This window comes from Solanum lycopersicum, chromosome 5, assembly GCF_036512215.1.
Source record: "Solanum lycopersicum chromosome 5, SLM_r2.1".
NCBI classification, from domain to species: domain Eukaryota; kingdom Viridiplantae; phylum Streptophyta; class Magnoliopsida; order Solanales; family Solanaceae; genus Solanum; species Solanum lycopersicum.
The window spans coordinates 26043093-26068490 of NC_090804.1; positions in this window are offsets into that span (position 1 = coordinate 26043093).

Genomic DNA, 25398 nt, shown 5'->3' on the forward strand with positions numbered 1-25398 from the left:
TCCATTAACCTCAAACCGCACTTCCTCCTTGATTTTTAACTCAACTGCTCCATGAGGGAATACTTGGGTAATCAAGTAAGGGCCAGTCCATTTGGACTTGAGCTTGCCCGGAAGAGAAGGAACCCCAGAACTGTCTACAAGCACCAAATCCCCAACCATAAACTCTTGTTTTGCACTTTTTTCTGCATTCTCTTTCTTCATCTTTTCTTTGTGGGATATGGCTGATACCGATTGGAGCTCACCACTCTGCCTCCTGGTCCTACAAACGTTGAAGGTCTCTTCTTCATTTTCAACCGAAATTTCATATGACCCTTCTCCATATCAACTAAGGCTTTACTTGTTGCAAGGAATGGCTTACCAAGAATAATATTCACTTCAAAATCGACCTCACAATCAAGAATAACAAAATCAGCCGGAAAGATGAATAACTCTACTTTTACTAGCACATCATGGAGTATCCCTATAGGCCGTTTCACTGTCCGATCAGCCATCAGTAGCCGCATCGCAGTGGGTTTTCGATCCCCCAAACCCAACTTCTTGTAAATTGAGAGGGGCATGAGATTTATGCTTGCCCCCAGATCACATAATGCTTTCGCAAAATGTAATGACCCAACTGTACAAGGAATAGTGAACGCACCCGGATCTTCTTTCTTTTGTACGAAGGATCTTGTAGCAATAGCACTACAATGGTGCAGTCTATCATCATCCTCAAAAGTGACCGATCTTTTCTTGGTGACCAGATCTTTCATAAATTTGGCATAACCGGGCATTTGTTCTAGAGATTCTACCAAAGGGACATTGATAGAAAGCTACTTCAACATTGTTATGAAACGCCGGTATTTACTATCCTCGGTCTTTTTCACTAATCTCCGAGGGAAAGGTGGTGGTGTCCTAGGCATGGGAATTACCTTCATAGGTACTTCTGCATCTTTTCCATTACTTTCCTCTGCTTCACCACTACCCTTTACCACATTATCATTATCCTTTCTCACATTTTCCTCAGTAGACGGCATAGGTGGGTCAATGGTTTGCTTACCACCCCGACTAGTGATTGCCATACAGTGTGCATCATTCTTTGGATTTTGGATAGTGTTGCTAGGAAGAGTGCCCGGTGTCCATGTGTTCACTGTCGCAGATAATTGGGCCATTTGCAACTCGATCTGCCTAATCGAAATTGCATGTGTATCAAATTTTTTCCAAATACTAGCTAAATCACACCTCAACTCTTTAATGTGCTCATCACTAGCATCAAACCTCCTCATCATTTTGTGCAACATATCCTCAACTCACGTCATACTATCTCCACCATCCCTAGGAGTAACTTCACGATTTTGAGGAGGGACATAGTGCCCATTCGGGTCGTTTCTATTAGCATAGCTACCCCTGTTAAAGTTGTTGTCGCGGTTGTAGTTTCCATCTCGGACATAATGACCCTCACGGTTGTAGTTACAATAGTTCCGACCTTGGTTTCCTTGACCTTGGCGCCAGTTATCCATATTTGAGCCTTGGGTGCTTGGTCGGAAACTCCCCGTTTGCTCATTTACTGCATAAGTGTCCTCCGCATAATAGCATTCATCATTAGGAGGTGGTGGTTTAGCAAAGTAGTTGACTGCATTTATCTTTTCTGCACCCCCAGTGACATGTTTTAGTACCAACCCAAGCTCGGTTTTCATCTGAGCCATTTCTTCACGAATCTCATCTGTGGCTGGGTTGTGAGTGGACTGCACTGCGAAGGTGTTTCTCCCTGTATCAGACTTCCTAGTACTCCAAGCTTTGTTATTCCGGGAGATTTTCTCTAATTTTTCATCGATCTCACCATAAGGACACTCCCCATAAGATCCACTTGCTATGGTTTCCAACACTGCTTTATTGTTATCATCCTGTCCACGATAGAAGTATTCCTTCAGTAACTCATCATCTATACGGTGACTTGTGACACTTCTCAAGAACGAGGTGAATCTATCCCAAGAACTACTAACTGACTCTCCTGGTAGTGCCACAAAGTTGTTCACTCTGTCTTTGTGGTTTAGTTTCTTGGAGACCGGATAGTAGCGTACTAAGAAGACATCCCTTAGTTGGTTCCAAGTGAAGATTGAGTTGTATGGGAGCTCAGTGAACCACATAGAAGCCTCTCCCGTCAGTGAGAGAAGAAACACTCTGAGACCTATTACATCTAAATCCAAATCAGGCCTCCGTACACAGCTTTTACACACTGCCCTTACCTTAGCTATATGGGCATGTGGATCCTCAGAAGGTAGTCCTGAAAACAAACCTCTGGCAGTGAGCATTTGCATCAGGCTACTAGTTACCACAAAAGTGTGGCCTGTGGGTAGAGGAGGCAAAACCAGTGGCCCATCGGAGTCTGCTATGTTATCATAGCCTCTGTAGTATGCTTGGGGCCGTGGAGCGAGATTTTGTCCCCTCTATTGGTGTTCACCCCGAGCATCGGGTAACATCTTACCATGAACATCAACCGGAGCTAGGATGTTCTGGTTCGGATCATCATCATTTATTCCCAAGTTTCGATTCATATTGCGCAGTGTACGCTCTAATTCGTGATCTTAGGGAAACAAGGGTTCTCTTCATCTCCGTGTATTTGGCATACAAGGAGGATAGTTCTGAAAAAATCAAAAACAATAAAACAAAGTAAAATCAAGAAAATATCAACTAAACTATTGTAATAAGTTCAAGTTAATCTAAAAGCTACTTTCCTCGGCAGCGGCGCCAAAATTTGATACGCTCAAACTTACTTCTCAAATAAGAAGTAAAGCGGTCGTGTCAAGTAAATAATCCAACTAGTGAGGTTGGGATCGTTCCCACGAGGAAAAATAACTTCAACCTGTTATTACTATTGGTTGGTCAATGACTTCCTTGGAAAGTAAAAACAATAAAAGGGGGGTTTCTATTTCTAAATGAATGAAAATAACTAACACAACTGAAAGAGACACTTAACAGCTTTGAATTTTGGATTTTAATCAATTAATTAAAGTAACTATGGTTTACGTATTCCCCACAGGTTCATAACTTGCTAATTCTAACTATAACAATTCTTTCCTAGTATCTTGCATGCAAAGTGATAAGTTATGTATTTCTAAATCCTTGGTCATGCATCTAGAAAATCTTACTCCGCACCTTGTTCCGGCTACGTGTGTTGCTATCAAAACCCTTATCTTTACCTCATATTAAGCATCGTATTCGATATTTGACTAAGTTATTACCTTGTACCAATCAATACTAGCCTATTAGATAGTATATACTAAATCTATGTTGATAATTCTTTTCCTATTATCTACCTCCTTGGTCCGGCAAAGTAGCATTAAGGCGAGTTCTAACGTTGGCCATCCGTTAAAAAGACTTCTAAGCGAAAGAATTATTAATGCATGTAAGACACCATTCTAGAATTGTTATTTTAGTTAGGTTTTATCTCATTATTTGCCTATGGTTCCCACAACCCTAGTTATGGAGTTTAGTTACACATAGTCATAATCACAATATTCAAATATATTAAATAAGAATTCATGTACTTACTTCAATGAGAAAGAGTAAAATCCGAGAGTTTGCTTTATTAATCACCAAAAATCACCAACAATCAATGATAATCAAAAGTCTAATAATACAATGTTTACTAACACGGTGTCTAACAATACGAAGTCTAACAATGATCCAGAGTCTAACAATGATCCAGCGTCTAACCTCAAAAACAAGGTTTTTTGAACTATTTATAAAAAATAAAAAACCTAATTAAACAAGGACTCTATTTGCTGGAAATCTGCCAAAACGCGGCTGGGTCGACGGACCTCGCGACTGATCGTCATGGTCACGACGGACTGTCATGGACTCCGTCGTCCCATACTTGTGCAATTTTTTCTGCTGCTCTTCTTCATTACCCTCGACGGCAAGTATGACGGACCGTCATAGGCACAACGGTCCGTCGAGGGTCTTCGTTCCAAATCACTTCAACTCTGGGAATATGGGTACTAGGATTACTTCTCTGAACTTCATGACGAACCTGCAGGACGGACCGTCATAGACACAATGGACCGTCACAAGCTTCGTAACCCCACACATGGTCAGCTTCCCCATCTTCCTTCAGCAGCTGCACTACGCTGCCACCTACGGACCCTCACAAGCACGACGGACCGTCATAAGCTCCATAGGTGGTCTCTTCTGCAGTTTTTCGCTTAAAATCTACACATTCAGCTTTGGACAGATTTCCTGCAAAATAAAAAGAAACTTATATAAAAATTAGCACAAAAAGGCTTTTGGACACACTAAACTTAAGGAAAAAGTATTAATATTACCGTGAAACCACGGTATATCATTCACTCATTGGTCAAACATCATAGACTTGGCATTTGGTACAATAATTTTACATCTTAAATTTAATCATTAGGGAACTTCTCAATCGGACTTCATTATGAGATTAACTCACATCAAGAAATTTCTAATACATAACATATATGGAAAATAAATATATCATATTACCCAAATTGATACACTTCCAACAACCGATAAAAATTCTAAGAGTAGAATTGTGAGTTGTTACACAGCGTTCCACTGGGCGCCGATTGGATAGGTGAGGAATCACTGTAAATATTTTTTTTGGTATAAAAAATTTTCAAGACGAATTTCATCCCTCCCCAATATGGATTTTTGTACGAAGAAAAAGACTATACGATTAAATTTGCTCTACAAGAAACCGTTCGTCCATACCTTCTGCATGTTTCATATGTTTGGAAACTTTTTTTTTTTTGGTTTTTGCCAGTCCCTACAGTGAGTAGGTAAGGCTGGGTGCGAAATGGTTCCCTCTTGCCAAAAAATTTTCTCTAAAATTTGATCAACCTTACACATAGAGGGTCTTACTGTTAGAAGAACTACGAACTAAAGAAGACTAGTGTTTGTTCTAAGAGTAAGTACAATCCCTAAATTTGCTTGCATGTTTTTCTTTTATCATAACACACCTTAAAAAATAGTTCCTCCCTTTTAATCAAGATATAATCTTAAGCTGATTTTCATAAAAGGACAAACAGTTTTTAGGTAAGTGACCTCAGTTTGTATAAAACATTTATTTGTAATTCATTTTTTTAACTTGTAGAAAAAAAATATGAGAAAAAAGATTTTACATAATTTTTTTTGACAAAACAAGATTTGAAAAAATATACTCACTTCTAAAGTGCTTTTATTTATCCTAAAAGATTCAGAATTTTCTCTTTGATTGTCCATTTTAAAGAATCAATGGAAGATACAGTTGTCGATTAAAAAGAAGCATTTATGGTTTCACCACTAATAAAATTCGATAACTAAGAAAAACTCATTTCTTGAACTTGATTACTTTATCCACTGAAGATCCAAAATTGAAGCAACCTTCAATTACTTTTCCATCTGAATTTGACTGGATGATAAAAAACTGTTTTAATCGATGTAATGGATGGAGGGATCAACAAAAGAAATGGAAGACATGAGTTGAAACAATGGAGTCATTCCATCACCCTTTTTATGGAAAGTTGTTGAATTTTTTATCAATTACAAGTTTAATTTATAGAGTCCACAACTTCATACCAACCCAAAATCAAATATTTATCACTGTGGACTCTATAAACTAACTCATGACCAATTCACATATTTCAGCAGCTTTCAATACAAGGTGATAGAAAGAGTCCATCATTTCAATCTATTTCTTCCATTTTTTTCGTTGATCCCTCCATCCATTACATCCATCAAAGAATACTTTCAACGTCCAAACAAATTCAGATGGAAATGGAGTTGAAGGATGGTTCAATTTTAGACTATCGATTGACGAAACCACCAAGGTCAAGAAATAAACTTTTTTTAGTTGTGGATTCCACCAAGTGGTTGAGCCATCAATGCTTCTTTTTCATTCACCACTGGATCTCCTTTTTTAGTTGTGGATTCCACCAAGTGGTTTACGATCAATGCTTATTTTTCATTCACCAATGGATCTTCTATTGATTCTTGAATATAGACAATGAAAGAGTTTGTTTTGTTCTTTTAGAACAAGAAAAGGTACTTTTAGAGAGTAAATATATATTTTTTTCAAAATCTTGTTATGTCAATTTTTTTGTGTAAAAACTTTTCTCTTAGATTTCTTTTCTACAATTCTAAAATGGGAATGATTGTTGTGAATGGTTTGTGTGGGGATTACTTGCCTATAATATTTTGTTCTTTCATGAATATCAACTTATATTATACCTTGATTTAAATGGAGGAACTTATTATTTTGAGGGGTGTTAAAATAGAATTTTTTTTTTAAATAAATCAATATATTTATAAATAGATTGAATATAAATAAAAAATTCCACTCATCTACATAGTATACCTTTTCAATGAAAAGCTGTCAGTTGACACCTTTTGGGAACGGTGGCGGACCCAAGACTTTTGTGCAGGAGGTTCAAAAATAAAAATATAAACATGTATATAAGTCTTTCAAAATAGGCCATTTGAATTTTTTTTGGTTTAAAATCACACTTTGGCATGTTTTTTAAAATAAAAATGCTTGAAAAGAATAACTGATTTTTTAAAACAAAAATAGGGTTTTGAATTTGGAGCGTGCAGCTTAATATTCACGGATCTTACCATTGAGCCATCTATTTTTATTTGTTATTAAGGGGGTTCAAAATATATGCATATACAGAAATAAAAATAATTTACCTCATATATATCGTGTATTTTTTTGCCGAGGGTGTTCGGGTGAACATCCTGGACCAACATGTGTCCGCCCCTATTTGGTAACAAATGGTTCGCCATTGGTGATGATGAATTTTATTTGAATTTTACACACATGAAGTTTCGATCATAATATAATTACAGGAAGAAAACACTGCAAAAAATGAAAAATTATTTTAAAAAATCATGCATCCAACTACACGATAAAGAATGTAGAAACCCTCAACTTTTTAAAAACAACACATACATCCAATATAAAAAGAAAGTTATGATTTATCTCTACTGGAGTTACTATTGTGAAAGATCTATAGTAGAGATATTTTTAGAAAGAAGATACAAATTTTAAAACATGAAAGAAGGAGAAAAGAGAAAAGAAAGAGGAGAGTTAAAATTTTTTATATGTAAAAAATAGTTTTCATCCTATTTTTGTGAAATAGTTTTTGATTTCATAATGACAAACACGATTGAAAAATTATAAGGAGAGAGGAAAAGGAACAATAAAAATAAATATGCTATCAATGATATTTTAAAAATCAAGAGAATCATTTTTGACTCTAGGCTTCAGATGTTATTGTTGTGAGTCTCCGGATCAAGCATAGATTATGGATCATTTATCTCAGATAACTCCCATAGCTCAAAATCTATGGACGACGTTCGTTAGATGTGCAAGAATAAGCATTGAAGTAAACTTACAATAAATAATAACATCATGATGGGGATCATTGATAACCTAAGCTAATAGTCCAATATCAAGAAGTTACAACAATTCTAATGTGGAACATATGGAAAAGGAGGGATGGTAGAAGACATGGATAGGATGTGTCATATTATAAAAAATAATATCAATTTTAAGGAGTTGGGTTTTAGTTTATCAAGACACTATATCCTTGAATTGACATACCAAGAAATTTGGAAGGTATCCTGAAAAGAATAAAAGTATATAGGCTAAGATTAAACTATAATATAGTCATGTGGAAAATACCAAGAAAGGGATGAATGAAGTGAACATATAGTGCAAGTAGAGACAATCCACAGGAAAGTGCATACAAATTTTATGTGAGAAATCATAAAGGAAATTTAATATATGTTGAAGCTAGTATCATGGGAATAGGGGCTAATATGGAGGCTGATACATGGGCAGTCTTAAATGCACTAAGGTACTGAAGAAGAAATGATATTAAAAACATGATAGTAGAAAAAAATCACTGTTATGAACAAAGATAGTAAGAGAAAAATAGAAAGTTCCTTGGAAACGGGCAGAGGAGATAAAAGAGATAGAGAATATTCAAGCATTAATGGTGAGAACTCATTCATATATTAAACATGCATATAGGGAGGCAAATCAATTGGTAGGCAAGTTGGCAAATGAATCTTACAAACATCAAGGGCCAAGTCAATGGAGTAACTTTTTGCACTTAACAGGAACATTCAAGGGGATAATTGAAAAAGGTAAATAAAGCATAGTCATGCTAAAATCAAGATAAGAAAAATAAGAACACCTGAGATCTACCAAACAAAAGGATGCAAAGTAATATTAACAGCAAAAGGTCTTATAACTATGATGTTTACATCAATAAGGGCTTGTAAGTCAGATGGAGACTTCATGAACTGTGGCTAGGAAGGAACTCCAAAAGGAAGGGGAATGGGAACATCTTGAAATCACCACCACTAGCACTTTAGTTGGTAAAAAAATTTGGAGACAGTTGGTGATAAGCTTGTGAAGAAGACTCATATAGGGCTTGTTTTTCATGCTATTTGTGTTCTTGATGTCTATTTTGTGATCTAAATTGATGTTTAAATGCTAATTTGCTGTTATGATGGCAAAAGACCAAGAAAAGGACATTGTTGGGCAGAAAAGAGCAGACAAGATGAAAAAAAATCGATATTATGAAAGATGTCAATCACCAAAGCAATTCGGCGATTTGTCGAGTGACACTTAAGCTCGCCAAATGTTACAACATGCCAGCCCTGAGATAAAGACAACTTGGCAACGGAATCGGACCTTCGGCGAACTGTCGAATAAATCAATGACAAAGATTTTGATCGCCTAAAGAAAAACCGCGAGGAAGAAGAACATTTTCCGTATCACCGACTTGGTTGGTGATACTAAACTTACTCCACCAAGTGATCCCGAAAGTTAAAATATGGGAATGTTAAATTGATTTTTAAAAAGAGAAAAAAGAAAGTGTTAGAGTTATTTAGTTTTTGGAAGAGCGGTGTTCCAATTCAAAAATTATGTTAAACTATTCTTAATTTTGAGAGATTTTAAGTAGATTTTCAAGGTGGGTGTTATGTTAAGCTAATTTGGAGCATTGTAAAATTTTGATTTTACTACCCAGCTTATTGAGAACATAGTTGGTACTATTTTCCTACTTTTTGTATAGTCTTGCTAAAACCCCCATTTTTGGGGGTGTGATAATGTAGTTATTTATCCCATTTAGATTATGGGTGTTAGTAATTACTGATGCAATTGTTGTTTTGAAGTGAGTTGAATTGTTAATTGAGTTTTAACTCAGAATTGTAGTTTTAGCTTAATTATTATATACTTGCTCGACAGAGAAAGGTTTTAGAATTTAGTTATGAATTGATATTAGTAGTGACTGGGTTGTTGTGTGTTCAGCTCTATTGAGTGAATCCTAAATTTGATCCTACCAATATAGCTTGATAGAGTAAATGATTGAGGTGTTGGGTTGTTCATAATATGATGCTTGTTGATGATCGATAGAACTCACTTGATTCATGATAGTTGATCGGGAGATGACTATTACATCTAAATCTTAACCTACTCAGTGATCCTAGGATCCCTTTCTACTTGATGGTTCCCTATTTTAGTAGATGTTAAATGACACACTCCCCCCCCCGCCCATTTGACACTAGTTGTCAACCGTTTTGATCTACTTTAATGGTTTCGAGAGTTTTTCCTCTTACAAATGATAAGAAGATGTCTTTCACTTTGTTATTGAATTTTTTACCATATCGAGATAGACCCAAACTCTTTGTTTAGTTTATAGTAGATTGTGATCTTCTATACCTTCTATTGAATGAAGTGTAGTTGAGTAATATAAAAAATGGCACCATTGCCGGGGAGTGGTGTTTAGAATTCTCTTAGTGAAGTATAGTTTTGATCTATTCGTGTTTGTAGTTGAATCAACTCACTGTAGTTTGTGTTTATTGGTTGATGTTTATGAACAGGTGACGAGATGAGTGTTAACGGAAGTAACAGTAGCAAACTCGGACACCAAGATGACATTTGCAATCTGAATCATGTCAATGAAGTAACCCAAGTGGATGGTGTAGGTGCTATTTGTTTACCTCAGATCATGGGAAATATTGTATTCCACTTGACTAGCATGATGTTGCAACTATTGCAAATGAAAGGATTATTCACAATGCTTGCTCGATCACGGGGATCCCCATCACCATATCGGGAACATTTTGTACGCGTGTTGTCCATTCTCTTTTGAAAACACATTAAAAGAGTTAGTCTGGCTTTGGTTATTTCATTTTTCTTTGATAGAGGAGGCAACCAAGTGGTTAGCTGATATATCGAGGGATTTGATTACGTCATAGGATGAGCTTACCGAGGCATTCTACATATTATTTCTCTCTCCTTCAAAGATGATGCAATAGCGAGACAATACTTGAGGCTTTAAATGTTTAGATAGTAAACCAATCCACGAAACATGGCTGATATTTAAGAAGATCTTAGTCCAATGTACGACTCATATAATTCTAAACAATGCTTTGTTACAACACTTCTATCGGAGTGTAGACTGAGCGACAAAGGTGTGTCTAATCAACTGGTCCGACGAGGAATTATGCCACAACCTTGTGAGGTAGCATCAAATATCCTCGATGAAATGATGAATATAAACAATGCTTGGTATACTAGAGAGGATCACGTGTCTTCTTTGAATTTCAGGATAGCAAAGGAACAAATAGAAAAATCGAGACAAAAATATGGCTAAAGTGGGTTTCAAGTTGTAAATGATTTTGGAGTTAGCAGGCTGAACCATGATGATGCACCCTTTGAAGCTTGTACAATAAAAAAAATACACTTTGTAGCAAATCAGGGAGGAGGCTTCTGACAAAAATTATTTAACGCTCGGTTGAAACGAAGGTTGGAATAGAGAATGTGATGATGGTTGGACGAATTGTCATAGGGAGTGGCGTGACCATGGTAAAAAACTGGAGGGAGAGAGACGGTGACAAAGAGAGATATGTCCCTCCCCATGAGCGTCAAAAGTAACAAGAACAAAGGGTTGACCCAGAATTTTTTTGCATTGAAGACATGCTTGCACATAATCTCAATAAAGTGGAAGGGTCGGAATAGGTGCCTAAATGAATGAAAGATGACGTCCAAGTCTAAATAAGTTACTTCTCGCTCTGTGTCTATTAAAAATCTGGAAACTCAAATGGTTTAGATTTCATCTCATATGAACCCAAGGCTAAAAGGGGGTCTACCAAGTGATACCTTGGAGAACCCAAAGAATGAAACATGAATGTGTATCTACCACATGCAACAACGTTAAATAAGGTGTTTCTTTGGAATCATCCCAAACTTCTAAACTTCTATTACTACTGTTTTAACAACCGGTGTTGAACGTGCAGACTAAAAATTTAAAATTTTGGGAAAAGAGCTATTAGGCGAGCCAAGTACCAGTCGGAAACTCACCGAACAGGTCGGCTAGCCCAATCTGGATCTTCAGTTTGACCAACTAGTTACCTAGTTGTTCTATAAGACTCTGTGGGAAAAATAATCACTCAGCGCATCACCGAATGGGTCAGTCTTATAAGTGAGTGTCACCGACTTGCGTGCCAACTCAAGAGTCAAAAGGCCAAAACCATTTTTAAATTAAAAACTCTCCCTTGTTTCATGCTTTTCAACTTCTACACTTTCAGAACTTCATATTTTCATATTTCATACTTGCATTTAATGGTAGATAAATTCTCAGGGGACTTCGGTATACTTTGCTATCCTAGCATTCAAATATCTTCTTTTGAGGTTAGTTATCCAAACCCCACCTTTATATTCTTGGTAATTTCAAATGCATGATCATTTCCTTGTCGTTATATTTTCATATTATTGATTTTCAGAATATTTGTTGGTAGTGCACGCCCGTATCGTGTTTCATAATGTGTTTTTATCCATTTAATATGAAATCATGAGTGTTTGATTGGCAAAATTTGTGGGTTGTGTTGATTTTGTTGCTGGTCTGGTGGGGTGAATTTCGAGTAACCTGATTGTGCCGATCATTTGATTTTGTAAATGATAGAGCAGTTGATGTTATTCTTAAGGCAAAAGAAGTTGATTGGCAAACTTTGGCCAAAACAGGGGAAGTATGAGTAACCTTAGATCATGGGTAGTATGGATCTGGTATTAATTACACAAAATAGTTTTTAATTTTATTTTCGTGGACTGGGGATTATAATTTGATGGTCGGGGCCAAAATATATCACGTTGGACTATTCAAGTAGTTGGGTCAAGCTTTTCGAGTGGTTATTCAATTAACCTAAAGACCTTGGAGTCAAATTGTTATCCTTCGTTTTTTTTTCATTTTGTTATGCAACTTCTGATGATATGCTTGAGCTCGCTAAGTTGACAGGGTGACTCATCTATTGCTCCTTCTAATCGCCTTTTTATTCCTCATTTTTAAAAAATATTCTATAACATTGTGCGAGCTACTTTTAACTTGCCAAATGATATTGGTGATCCACCGAAAGGCTCAGGACATCACAGACATGTGCTGCTTTTGGGTATTTTTTTGAAACATTTGGCGAGCCCAACTAGGCTTACCAAATAGGTTGGTGATTCACCTAACAACTCAACAAACTTTTTATAACTTTTTCATTATGAGATTTTTTAAAACAAAGTCTAACGAATTTAACTTTGTTTTGTAGGTATAGCTAGAAACAAATTCCTTGGGATAAATGAACCACCCCGAAAGTGGGAAAGAGGCATTGTAATAAATGAGGGGGCCGTATCCTCCCATAATGCACCAACTAAACTTTTTCTGACTAAGAAGGGAAAAGCCAACGTGCTCGTAGTGCCAACATAGGTGGTGGAGAACTAAGACACCGAGGACATCTATTCCACCCACCTCACTACCTTTGAAATGAGGGTCATTCGATTGATAGTTCTCTTGTCTTGACATCTGAGCCACAAGACAATCAACTTTTCCAAGCTAGGAGAGAGGAGCTACACTCCAACGATGCATGAGCAAACTCAAATCTCAGTGCCTCCTCCATCTCTAGCAAAGGTTGTAGATCAAGTACCACATGTACAAGCTCCTCCTTCCTAGTCACTGAATAGATTTAAGGCTGAGGGTTTGATTACTATATTAGAAGTGAAGCGGTTTTCTACAAATGGTGTTGTAGAATTATACCTAGAGGTCTGGAACACTATTATGTTCTACAAGTTTGAGATTTTCATGAAGCCGCGAGGCTCCTTTATTCCTACTTGGGTTAAGGAATTTTATGCTGAGTATAGTAAGATGGCACCGAAAGGGAAAAAGAAGGACAACTCGTTCAAACTTGTGGACAATGTAGAAGTACAAGGCCGGAAGGTAAAATGCAGTAGCACCGATATCAATGAGGTACTTTGTTGCTAAAGGAATATAATCTACTTCTTAGTGGATATAATACAAAAAAGACCCTCGATGAGTTGTAGGGTTGGTTAGCGCCATTGATATCTGATACCACACCATCTTGCATTGATGTCGGAGCTACTATAGAGAAGAATGAGCTAAAAGTAGATGCCATATATTGGTTCAAATTTATCAGCAACACTTTTATGTCGTCCTAGAATGAGACTGTACTCAGGCATCCGAAGGCCGCACTGCTAAAATCTATCATGGACTAGGATGATATTAATCTAGGTATGATCATAAAGAAGGAGATAGACATAAGGGAAAAGCAAAGCAAGAACTCTCTCCCCTTCCCAGTCTTTATACAAAATTTGTACAGGTAGGCCCATGTTCTTGTGATTGTGAAGATCGGTATGGAAATTAATCCCACTTCCTCTACTGACATTTGGAGAATAAAGGCTGAGTAAATGAGGGATGCGACTTATAGAAAGAGAGTTGCAGTCGTAGATGCGTCCTCAATAGTCGATGTTAGGATGTTCTCGGCAGAGGAAATACTCCCCCTAAGGCTAGTGAGCCTACATATACCACTAGCACCTCTACTTTTGTTCCTTCTGGTTCGAGTGTTGTTCCCCCACCCTTTAGTGCTGCTGTTTCTTTTTGACCCACGATCACTCAAGCTATGTCGTATAAGATGTTCTATTTGGATAGTCTGTTGATGTTCGTACCCTTTCTGTAGAGGTTGTTGTACCTGGGTTTATTTAGTGGGTTACTGTTGCCATGACCCCGATTAAGGTTGAGTTGAGAGAGCATACGAAGTTGATAGTTGCCTATTGATTTGTAATGGATTCTTTTACTTTGAGAGTGGAGGATTATGAGCACTGTCAGGGTACGTCTAAGGATATGACGACTTTGAAGGCCTATATTGTTGGGCTACGGAGAGATGTTGATAAGATGAAATCCATCAATCTATCTATGTTATTTAGCACTATGGATCTCCTTGTGATTCCAGGAATAGACTTCTAATTAGTTCTGTGATTCCTCTGGCTACTATGATCAGAGATTTATTAGGGATGAGGTAGATGTTGACTCTGAGGCTGAGACTGATGGGTGTTCGAGACAGACCCGTTTATGATGACATGGAGGATCTTGAGGGAGCTATGATCCAGATAGTAGTGGCGACTTCTTTGAGAGATTCTTCGATGGTGAGATCTAGTGGAACACAAAATTATCTAACACTAAGAACTGATGCCTCAACAATCGGAGTCACTAACAGATTGATTTCATCCAGGATGATTCTTTTTACTCTCCATCTGTTATTATTTAGATTATATTACTGTGTTTGCACATTTGAGGACAATTTTTATATTAGTTTGGCGGGGTAAGGTATTTCCATACCTATCTCTTTTGGGGTGTATTCTAGATATTCTATGTTTGTGAATATATATATATATATATATATATATATATATATATATATATATTGGTTTGTGATCCATTGGTTTTAAATGCGTAAGATGGTTTTCACCAGATTAAAAAAATGGTATCTCTTGATGTGTGTAAATGTGGTTGATCTGTTGCAATTTTGAGTTTCCATTATTATCAATACCGTGAATTGAATAGTTCCCTTATTTTCTACTCCTAGGAGGACACCGGCTAGGAGAGTTGAAAAGAATGAGGTGGAAGATGAGAGTCCTCCTCAAGTTGAGGAAGTTGAGAAAGTTCCTCAAGGTGCTCAAGGATCTCAAGGTGCTCAAGGTGACCAAGTCTCTATTGTGGGTGAGGGTAATGAGGATCCCTCAAAATTGAGTAATAGGGATATTAGGGAGTCTTTTCTTGCTTTAGCCCAAGCAGTAACTACTCAAGTGAATTTGAGTATAGTGCCTAAGCCGAATGTGGTGGAGAGCACAATGACCTCTAGGGTAAGAGATTTTGTGAGGATGAATCCTCCTATATTTATTGGCTCTAAGGTGGGAAAGGATCCCCCAGAATTTATAGATGAGGTGTTTAAGATAGTTCATGCTGTGGGAGTGACATTTAAGGAGAAAGTGGAGTTGACTTTGTATCAATTGAAAGATATGGATCAAGTGTGGTAAACACAATGGAAAGGCAATAGACCGGAGGAGTCAGGTCTTATTAAGTGGGAAGAATTTAAGGAATTTTTTCTTGGTATGTACTTTCCCTGTAAGGTGAAGGAAGTAAAGATAGAGGAGTTTATCAATCTCAAGCACGGTAATATGACTGTTGGGGAATATTCTTTGAAGTTCTCTAAGCTGTCCAAATATGTCCCTTCTATAGTGTCTAATCCTAGAGATGAAATGAGTCGTTTAGTGTCGGGTGTAGCCGACTTAGTAAGGGAATTTTGTACGACGATGTTACATGATTATATGAGCGTAGCTAGACTCATGGTGTATGCAAAATCAATTGAAGTGTCTAAACTTAGGAAAATGGCTAGAAACATGAAAAGGGGTGGTTCTAGTGATCATGATCAAACTAAGGTTAATAAGAGGTCTCAAACTCAAGAAGAGCCTAGGAGAGATAAAGTGAAATTTGAGGTGGTTCTCAAAATAATGGCGTACATGTGTCACTTGTGAAAAGAAGCACTATGGGAAGTGTCTAGCCGGAACTCCTGGTTGTTATGGTTGTGGTAAGAATGATCATAAGGTGAAAGATTGTCCTACCATTGCGGCTAGAGAAAGGAAGCGTAAGAAAGTTGCCCCTAGTGCCCCAAAGGAAGTTGCTCAAATAAATAGGGGTTTTTATGCACTCCGGGCAAGAGGATCAAAGCCGGTTGAGAATGAGAGTGATGATGATGTTTGTAAGTTCTCTTTTCTTCTTATTGTAATATGAGTTCCTTCTAAGTGGGTAGTGTGGTTAGTAAATGGGATAGAATGATATAGAAGCATGTTGCATGTGCATGATGTTTAGGAGTTTTGTTGAAATTAAATTTCATTAACTTCTTGCAGTATGTGTTATATGAAGCCATGATTTGTTTTAAGATGTTCTTATATGATGTTACTTTGCATATTAGCATGTTTATATCGTGAATTGACTAAAAGATGGACTTTTTTGGAAAAAAATGTTGAATTCACTGTAAGGGTGCTAGCAGTTCACTGTACAATTTTTCAAAAATGGACTAATTTATTCTTTGGTCTAAAATTGTTGTAATGTGGTAAGAACTGATGTATATGAGTATGATAGTAAATATAAAATGAGTTTTCGTTATTTGAAATGAAGCATGTGAGTTTTGTTGCATGATCTGTTATAACATGCTTTCTACTTTCTTGTTGTGTTGTAAATCTGTTGACTATGTGAAATTGATGTTTTCTTCTTGATTTTTTGTTATATGGTATGGTCATGAACTTCTAGTTTAATCCCTATTCTTGGAAGTGTTCGGAGAGTGGCAAGTATCATGAGGACGAATGTTGTCCAAGTGGGGGAGATTGTAAGTCCCTGAAAATGACTTAGGTTAACTAGAGCCTAACATGTTGGTATTGATGGTATAATGTCATAAATAGGTCAAATATATGGTATTGAGGCAGTGTCTAAAGTATTAGGTGCATTGGAAGTCAAATGTCAAGGGATGACCAAGACGTTCGACGACTAAGTCACCTATGTGCCTCATATGTGGTTTTATGTATTTAAGTGTGATTCATGAGGTTTTAAGGTCCTTAAATGATTTATTATATCATATATAGGTAGTGTGTGATTCATGAGGTTTTAACACTTTTCGAATATTTCATTCTTCTAAATCAAAATCCCAAAATCCCAAAAGAACTCCTAAAGACTCCATTGAAGTCCAAAATCAAGGAAGAGCTTGGTATGAAGTTTTTAGTGTAAATTCTTCATCAAAGTGAAGAATTAGATTCATTATGTTATGGATATTGATCCTTGAAACTCGTTTCATCAAGGAGCCCCAATTCTCAAGATGTTTTCTAAAGTTTTCAAGTTGAATTGTCCAATTTCGTGATTCTACCAAGGATTCTTGCATTAATGATTTCTAAACATTGGATAATGATTTAATTGATGTTGTTTTGATTATTTTAACCTAAATTACCTATGAACCCATGAATTTGAAGAACCCTAGATTGTTGACTAAGTTTGGGTTACTTGATATTGATCTAATATTGATGAATTATGATGTAGATTTCTATGGGCTTTCTAATGATATAAGAATTGTGTTCAATTGATATCTAGGTTATCTTAAACGGATCAATCTCTATTGAATTAACCTAGTTTCATTGATTATCATAGTTTCTACATTGAATTATTGTTCATGGCCGTTGGTAAGGGCCTTATGGTGTTGAATTGGATGATTTAGCATCGAATTGAGGTAATGAGGATGTGGTGGTGGTAAGATTCCCTTTTTCCCATATTTGTATATTATATATACTTCATTTATGTTGTGATTGGTATGGTCCACTTATGGAGGCAGTGTTATGTGCTTTACTTCCAATTGACGTAGCCTTGTCGGCGTTACTTTATGCAATATGATGATCATGTCCTTGTCGGCACTACTTGAAGTAATGTGGCTATTTGTGTAGTTTATTATCTGAAGTATGATGATATCTATCTACATGTTAACCAATGTGAAAGTATATGTGATCTATTGATGTTATGTAGGTGATCATGATAGACTATGACTATGTGCTTAAATGTGCAGTCTTAGATATTGATACATGATTGTTCATACTTGAATATATGATATATGATGGTTATATTGTTAATGACATAGTAATGTATAGGATGATATTAAGAAGATAAGGGTCATTCTGAAATGCTTAAAAGAATAATATGCTATATGTGATAAGGGAAAAAAATATTGTGTCTTGTTTGGTAGAATTGTGTCCCTTACTTGATATATGTATGAATAATATGTGAACATGATATGTATAGACTAGGTAGTATTGGTGCAACCTTTTCATGTATTAATGAAAGATATGTGAGACCTTAGAGTATGTTAATAAGGTCATGTACGTGGTAAAGGCTATGTTATGAATGTTGAAGTCGAGAACCCTAATGGTATCCTTCATGTAAAGAAATGGTGGACTTAAGGTTAATTGGCTGGAACGACATCAAATTAATCCTTAGGAAATTCATAATGAGCTATCTTTGTGGCCATTGGAAGGTAGCCCTAGTGGACCTCTTTGGTAGGGTGAATGTGATTGGGTTATGAACTAGATAAGGAGCCCTCGTCATATGATGTATGAGTCTTAATGAACTAATGAACTAATGACTTATGTTATGAAGTATGTAAATGGAATAAGTACCTATCTAGAGTAGTTAAACGTTGTCTACTTAAGGTGTGAAGGGGGAATAGGAATGGTCACTTCGTATCTTACCTAGATGAGTCTTAAGAATGACTCCAGCTAGGGAAGATGTTGATTATGTGGACATGATCCGAACTTAGGAAGTCTTAAGGATTATATATGTAGTCTTGAAGAGGTCAATCATGGACATTATCTTCTTGATATACTTAAGTAAGTCTTTTTGATTCCCTTTGATGAGGAAATTTCATAGTATGTATATGTTGATACACTTGGTGCATTCTATTCTCGATAGTCTAAAAAGTCTTATGAGTGTGTGTAAGGGATTGCATGGGTGGTCACTTCACAACTCACTAAAGTGAGACTTAGAGTCACCTTTGGTAGGAGAATCTTACATTGATGTTTATGATGTTTTGTAAGTATGTAGGTGACTCATAATAAGAATTCTTAAGGGTCCTTTAGGTACATCTAGAGAGGGTGTATGGGTGGTCTCTCTTTGTGAGACGACTTAAGTGAACTTAGGATAGCTTTGAGTGAGATAATTACATGCTAAAGGGTGTCTAAAGTGAAGGTTAAGTAGTTCACTGTACAGTGAAGAGACTTCACTGTAACAGTGAATCGACTCACTATTAAGTGATCCTAAAAATGCATTAATTCATTTAAATGCTATATTAAGGTTGTTCTTATGATTATAATATGATTTCTACATGAAAAGATGCATATTTCTAATAAATGTCCGTTTTCATGATTTTTATGCATAATGTCATACTTAGTACATGTGGTTGTACTAACTCCATGCTTTTATCTATCTATATAGTTCTTGGTAGTTCTTGGTAGGCGAGGAGCTTTTGGGAAGGAAGACTTGGACCATAGCATCGTTCAAGAGAAGTTGAAGTATGTCCTCACTTGACTCAAGGGTATATATGTCTTTTATGTTTTCCATTCAAAGTATTGTCCTATTGCTTTATATGAAAGAGTTTTTAAAGACTATGATATGTTTAGTGAAAAGTTTTAATTTCGCATTACTTTTCACTATGTTTGTGATGAATGATATGTAAGGGCTTGTACAAGATCTTCGAGAGATCAAGTACGTCGGTTGAAATCCGAGATTTCTCTTAACTTCTATGGTGTGGTTTCGGGATGTGACACATATAAAGACCCCAACCCCATCAAACTAATCTAAACTCTCATAACCCACAAACCCAAACTCTTTTCCTTCTCTCTTCTTTCTCTCTCTAGTGAAGAACACCATTGAAGACCAAGCTAGGGGAGGGTTTAAGGGATGGAAAGAGTCAAGTTTCACCATCAATATTCATTAATTAACAAGTTATGGTATCGATTTCACCTTTGAGACCTCTTTCCTCAAAGGGTTCCATCAAATTGATTTCAAAAGTTGAGTTTTCTAATGGGTTTCATCCAATCTCGAAATGATGTTATGAATTGATTTTTTAATGATTTTTTTTAATATTATGAATAGATTAACATTTATTCTAACTTAATTATTATATATATTGATGGATTGTTCTCGTTTGTAGAGGATGACCCTTAACCCTAGGTTATGATTTGGATATGAATTGTGTTGTATTGGTTCAATTGACATGCTTATTGGTTGAATTACTACTAGATGATGTTATTACACTAATCATAAATTAACTAGGTTTATTTATAGTTATGTCATGCTAGTTCTTGAGAAGTTGATCTAGGTTATGAAGTATGTTATGAATTGACCTAAGTATCTTCTCTTAAGCTATGATATATTATTTAATTGTGATGTAGTGATTCTATTAATATTGTTATCATGTTGATGATTGAATTATGAAGATGTTATACCCTAGTTGAGTTGATTAATGGTTGATGATAGGACATTGGTGATGAATTATGAAGGAAACATGGTAAGTTTTGTGATTTCTATTCTTTACTTTGATTATGGTTAATTCTGATTAATTCATGATGTTGGATTAGAGTATGCCTTATATCATGATTGATAGCGTTGGTATGTGTTGAATTGAAATGTCTTGACTTGGATTGTGAGGTTTTGGCTAAGATGTATATATTATAAGGATGCTGATGAATTACCAATGTGCCTTATCATGATGTGAATATTTTAATGTGCTAACCTCACTTATATGAATTGTAATGAAAGGACAATACTCATACAATTCTTATTGATCTATGATGATGATGTTTATACAAGTGTTAGACTATATGACCTACATTAAGCTATGATGATTAATAAAGACATTAAAGACATTGCAAAAATGGACTCTAGCTTAGCATCGAGGGAACTAGAGTGAGGAGTGTCCCTTCCTACATAGGGAAGGTAGGATCACTAATGTACTCTAGAGATAGGAGATAACAATGCATGTAGCATAAAGAGGATCCCAAATATATCTCCTAGTTCTTCAACTATGTTGCTCCCACAGGAATATTAGCTAGTGGATCCATGTGTTTGCCATATTCATGTTTTGGTACTACCTTGGCAAGTAGTCCACCTTTTTTCGGTGTAGGGTTCCATGACACCGGATTCCACATTAGCTCATGTGGTCTATGTCTCTTAAATAAAGATGTTCCCAAAAAGCTAAAATGAACTAAAAGATTGAACTCTACCTAAGATGACCTAAGGGGTTTATCTTAGTCTAGGTAGGGGTATGGGACTCTACCTATACAGTACACTAGTAATCCTTAAGGGAAGTTTTAGGAGGATGTTCTTATGTATGTATGTGATTATAAATGTAAATAATATATGTATGATAATCTTACATGTTAATGATAATATGTGATGTCCATTACTACTATGAACATGCATTTGGTCTACATTGTTAAAGTATGATGTTGTGTACTCTTCAATGCTATACTATGTTAAGTAGAAGGTTGGTCATAATTCTTGTTGAGTTACTTAATTGAGTACGGTTATAGGGCTTTTCTTAGTCATTGCACTTATTGACTGGATAAGGGTTGTGATTAATTGTCTTGCTTTGGTTATGTATAGTAAAATCTTATTCATGCTTGTTGAGGTTATGACTTGATGGTAGAGTTGCTTTGACTATATGTCTAATTACATGATATGCATGTTGACTTGACTAGTTTTGATGTTGTTGGTCTTGTGATGTACATGCCTATGACTTATTGAATATTCCTCAATGATTTGGTATGGTCTTGTTGAATGTGCATAAAGGTTTTTAATGAAAATGCATACTTATTGAAATGTCCCTTTTCTTAGAATGATTACAAAGTATGTGTGCATATGGTCTCATACTTAATACAAGTGGTGTACTAACCTCATTTCTTCCTTTTCTCGAACATTTTAGATTCTAGTCTTTGAAGTGCTTTCGGAGACGACATTGAAGAAGACTTAGATCTCTTATTCAGCCAAGTAGAGTAGGTCCTCAATTTCCGATGGCGATGTCAGTATCAATCCATGATGTTGGTTTTAGTGTTAAGACTCTTATGTTTCTTTCTTTCCATTTGAGTAATAAACATTGTATGAACTATATGTGGTCTTATTTTATTGATGTATGGGCTAGGCCCAATTTGATTTACTCTTATTAGATGATTATGAAATGAGACGACTATTATGAGTATCCTATCTTTTATATACTTATGTGCAATAAAAGTAGAATACTAAGTAATATTCCTACACGAAGGTTCTATGTACACTGTATATATATCCATACGTGTATGTAGTGGTCTATGTAAACATTAATGTAGTAGTACTAAAATGTTTTACATTTTTCACTAAATTTGACCTTTTAATGATGTAAGATAAGAGGATAGTCTTAGTCCTCAAAGAGGACGATGACGCCGGTTACGTCTAGGGTTATTCCCGGATGTGATAGATAATAACACTATTCAGAATATTGGTTTTTAAGTGTTGTTAATCACTTAAGAGATATAGGCGCAAAATTGTGCTTGGCAGTGCTAGAACATTTGCATTTCTACACCATGTGAAACATCACGCAACTAGAAACAACTAGAAAAGAGGTTTAAATCTGTAAAAATTTATATAGAGAGAATAAGAAAAATCTAGAAAATTTCAAGTTTTCAAGTCATAGTTTTGGTCATTTTTAAACGGTCATAACTCCCAGCTCAAGAGGAGTTTGGATGATTTTTTATATGGTTGGAAATCCCTTGGGAAGATCTTTCCAATGGTGCCAAGTTTGCCAAAATCCGATGTCGTATGAGGGAGATATGACTTTCAAAAGTTGGATTATTTGATTGAGGAAAATCCAATTCGGATATGAGTAAGGGAAAATTGGTATATTCACCCTAGTATTGCCTAATTCGTTTTAAGGGTTATTTAGGGGTAAAGACAAAGTCCCAAAACATTTTACAAATATTAAGGATGCTTAGGGCTTGGGAGAAAAGAGAAAAAAAGAGGAAGAACAAGAATTGTTCAACAAATGCCAAGATGGTTTCGTAGATTTCATCAGGGGTGATCCTTATCAAGGTATGTGAGATAATTCGGTGTTGCGTTGTTTCACCCACACCCATTTTTTTAAATTCAGCAAGTTCGATTATATGGAATGATGAATATGGGTGTTCTTGATGAAAAGTTGTGAAATTCTTGTTGGTTCAATTATAGTTCATATCTAGTAGTTTGGATTCATTTTTCTAGACTATTTTTGGGTATAATCTATTGGCTATTGAGTATATTAATGATTCTAACTGTTTGGAGGAAGATACATGGATGTTTGGGAGGTTTAGAATTGAAAATCAAATAATAACAGTCAGAAAACCTGTCTGACAGGCCCTGGGGCACAATGCCTACCAGAGCGCCTTAGGACAAACTCTGTCCATCATGACCTGGCGCGCCGCACCAGCCAGAGCTACTAATGATAGTATTTGTCTGTCCGTCTATGGCAATTTGTGCCTCTCAGAGCGCCACGAACCCCTAATGAACCCGTTCTTTCCCTATCTATCCGTACTAGTTCCTAAGTGATGTACCTATCATTCCTAGTTAATTTAAACACTCTAAGGTACACCTAAACATCATGAAATCATCCATAAACACGAAATCATGATCCTTGAAACCATAATCCAATTTAAGAGAAGTTAAGATTAAAGTCAAAGAAGTTAAGAGTCAACTTTAAATGTTACGAAGCAAGTCAAAGTGAGTTCTTAATGTTTTCAAAGTGTTTTAAACAATCATTTTTACTTTGATTTTAGTCTGAAGTTAAGTGTCGAGCAAAGAGAAAAGAGTTGAGTGAAATTCTCACATGCTATAAGGGAACTAAGTATTCCCTAAGAGTTAAGTTTCGAGTATGCAAAGAGCATTAAGTTGAGTTAATTTCTCAAGAGTTATTAGGAAATTAAGTAGTCCCTCAAAGCTTAAACGAAAATGTTTTCAAACTCTTGAGAAAGAGAGGAAGCTAGACTTCCATAGATCCTATGACTAGTTTTAATAGAAGAAAAAGGAAACTATGATATCCAAGAAAGCTTTTTCAAAGCTAGGTTTTGAGCACTTATCTCAAATCATAGAATCAACATGTTTTAAAAACCTAAAAGACAGTATATATATATATTTTGGAAGTAGTGTTGAGCACTGATGTGGGGATGCGAGTTTCAGATTAACTCAAGTCTCCATGAAAACCATGTAACTATCATGGGTAGAAAAGGTTCATACTTTTTAGATGATTCCTTTACATAATTTACTAGTGGATCCAATAAGCAGTTGAAGTCCTATACTCTGGCAAGGTTAGGATGGGTCGGGTAGCATGGGTCGAGTAACGCTGTATCATCACTATAACCAATAGTTTCATTGTTCCTCAAGAAGTTCTCTTAGTAAGAATGGGGTATGGGACTTCACTCCTGCATTACACTAGTAAAATTTGAGAGGAAGTATGTCATGTGTTTTATTATGATTATGAAGTGACATCAAACTATTTTGTATTTTTACAGACATCTCAAAGTTATTTTGTATCTTTGTATATAACAGAGTCTATATCATGTTTTAAACATCTTTTCTTTATCATGCACTTACTTTAAAATTTCTGAATATTGAAATGAGTTTAGTTATGTATTCATCAGTTGAAAAGAGTCAAAGTAAGTATTTTCTTCAAAATAACCTTCAATCCTATGCTGTTTAACACTCCAACTCGCATACTTGTACATTTAATGTATTGATGCCAGTTAGCCTGCATCGTATTACAATGCAGACACAGGTAACGAGGATCGACATCCAGCGCACCGTTGATCTTGTAGAGCATCCCAAAGTCAGTTGTGAGCCTCTTTTCATTTCAGAGGACATATATATCGTTTAAGTTGATAATTTTCTTGTTTTAGTTGTAAGGATGATTGGGGGCCGTGTCCCAAAATCCCTCCTTATTTTAAAGGTTGCATAGACAAATAGAGTTAGTTTGTTTAGTCTTTTCATAACTTTTGTAAACTATTAGACTTGAATTCCCATTTTGTATAAGTATTATTTTAAATTTATATCTTGTGTTATTTCTTGATTAAGTCTTCCCCTAAGCAAAGAATGTCCAGCCAAGGGTTCGCTCGAGGCTTACAATGGTAACCGAGTATCGGCCACATCCAGGATGTAGTCTCGGGGAGTGACACAATGGTTTTTCACCTCCCATTATACATAGAGATGTCAAATATAGCAGTGTTATATTGATATGAACTTGGATCTCACACTATCCAATTTTGGATTGGCCAAAATTTTTGGTACAAGGAACGAGAAAGATATCACTCACCTCATCACTTTCATACCCCTTATATATAAATATAAATATGTATAAACATATATCAAGGTATATCAATATACTCTGATGGTATCAAAGAGAATTAACAGAGCAGTGTCTTCATTGAAGAAATGTTTCTTCCTCCTTTATACCATCAGAGAATAATATATTATGGTTGTA